Here is a 2,189-nt window from a genome sequence, read left to right as displayed (position 1 = left end):
ATTTCTTTCATATCACTTAAAAATATCATCATTTTAACTTTTAAAAGCGAAATATACTTTTTCATGCACATGTAAAATGATATATTTATAAAAATTTAACTTTAGGTGCCAAATAGTTAAGTATGTGTAAATCTTTCTAAAAAAAGCTATTAAAAATTATATGTTAATTATATAAATACAAAGATATCCACATCCACGACCACAATTTTTATGTATTTATCTATGCAACACATAAGCTTTCCTATTTATATTTATAACATTAAAAATTGTAAAATTACATAAAAAATATTTCCATTGTCAACTTCTAATAAGTACAATAAATTTTTTATGCATAGATTTATGACGCACTTTTGTCATGATTAGTGCTCTAAATAAGATGAACCACTTGAACTCGACTTGATTAATACTAAATCTGGTTTTTCTTAAATTATTAAATAAATAAATTTAAATATTTATAATTTAATATCAATATTTATATATATATATATATAAGTTAATTCATTTTTTTTTATCCCCTTAACTAATTTATTACTATCTATTTATTTTATTAAAAAAATTTACTTGCAACTTATATATTATTTTATTTATTTAGTTTAAATTAATCCACATACTAATTTAAAATTATAAAATTATTTATTTATAGTTTTATATAAAAATATCACTCATTTAAAATTTTAATTTATTTATAAGTATGAAAATTAAAGCACAAATTTTTTAATTTACACGCTGGAATAGATAGCCGTTAACAGCCCTGATCAAGCTTGCCGACATCAGAGAAATGTGCGGGCTTTATCCAATTGCTTGCCCTAGATCTGCAAGTGGGCATTAGGTATGGTGGCGAAATCCGCGGCGGCACTGGAGCGGTAGACGTGAGTCGGCGATTTCTTCACATCGCTTTGTCTTCATTATCATTCACATTAGTTGTGTTCAACCTTACATCTCTGTTTCCTGCACCTCCATGCAGCTGTTTTCTTGGAAAATGTTGGGATGTGAGTTTGGAAACTTAAATATAAATTCAATGCTTTTCTACGAATAAGAAAAGAGAAGGAGAAGCAGTGTTGATAATCAGCATTTCTGCATGAAGGAATTAGAGTTAGAAGAAGATATAAGTCGCTGATAAAGGTGAAGAAAAATACAATTTAAATTGTCAAGATTGAAACAGGAAGCAAAAATCTGTCTTTTTTCTTTTGCCCCTCAGTCTTCAATCTCATATATACAAACTGCCTACCAAAACATCAGCTAATACTGGTAATCAGTACATCTTCTCCAGCAGTTTTCATTTGTTAGGATTTCCCATAAATTCAATGGCCCAGCGTTTTAAAAAATATCAGCTAATACTTATATTTATGATGTTAGGAGTTAGTTATATTGTTAGTCAGTTTATAAGAAATATTTTTAGGATGGTATAAAATGATATCATCATAAAATTAAATTATGCTAGATAGAATGATAAATTTTGTAAGCTACATTGCATTTAATGTTTGGAAACCTTGTTTAATGTTTTTTTATGAACTTGTTCAAGCTTTTATTTTTCAGCATATATAACGTTGGGATAATCTAATTTTCTCAATTATCTATTTCATTTCTTTCATCATCCATGCTCTCTAACACTCTTGTCTCCTCCTCTGTATTCTTGGACATGGACACATTTATTTTGAAAATTTACTACCATAAAGCATTACTTCTGCACCTAAATGTGATCACATTGTTTCCAAGGGTTTGAGACCAGCCTTGGTGACCCCATCAAGACCATACGGGAATGCCCTTAGCCCTGCACTGTGCAACTGTCACTAGATTCTGGCTAGGCAACATCTTCTATATGTTTGCTTAGAATTAGGGTTAGGGTGTAATTAGATTTTTCACATGCGTGGCTATTATGTTGATTTATTTGCTAGAAATCGTATTTTAATTGTTGTTTTGTCTGTTTACTGGGTATTAGACGTGCACACTAGTATATTAAGATCAATTTTAATATAGTGTGTCAGTCTTAATACAGTGAGTCATGTCCAACAATGACTCACTTAAATAACTGAGATCTAACTAACATATTTTCTGCAGTTGCTGCTTTGCTCTCCAACTATCAGACATGACTCATTTTCTCTTTGTATGCTTTATACCCATGTTAATTTCTGTTTTGCAGATCGAGTCTTTGTCTTATACTTTTTATATGTATTTCTGAGAGTCCCTAA

General features: G+C 29.4%; 1 long non-coding RNA gene across 3 annotated transcripts in view; it reads left to right on the top strand.

Annotated features, from left to right (window-relative positions):
- The first annotated feature begins 754 nt into the window (after window positions 1–754).
- The window catches only part of LOC110019634, a 19,710-nt gene continuing 18,275 nt past the window's right edge, over window positions 755–2,189 (top strand). For all 3 annotated transcript variants that reach the window (XR_002293471.1, XR_002293472.1, XR_002293470.1), the window contains exons 1-2: window positions 755–869; window positions 965–1,122. This is a non-coding gene — a long non-coding RNA (uncharacterized LOC110019634). The remainder of the gene's footprint in view (window positions 870–964; window positions 1,123–2,189) is intronic.

This window comes from Phalaenopsis equestris, unplaced genomic scaffold, assembly GCF_001263595.1.
Source record: "Phalaenopsis equestris unplaced genomic scaffold, ASM126359v1 Scaffold000065, whole genome shotgun sequence".
Classification (NCBI taxonomy): Eukaryota; Viridiplantae; Streptophyta; class Magnoliopsida; order Asparagales; family Orchidaceae; genus Phalaenopsis; species Phalaenopsis equestris.
Note: the sequence above shows the minus strand (reverse complement) of the source record. Positions and strands in the feature narration are given on the sequence as shown.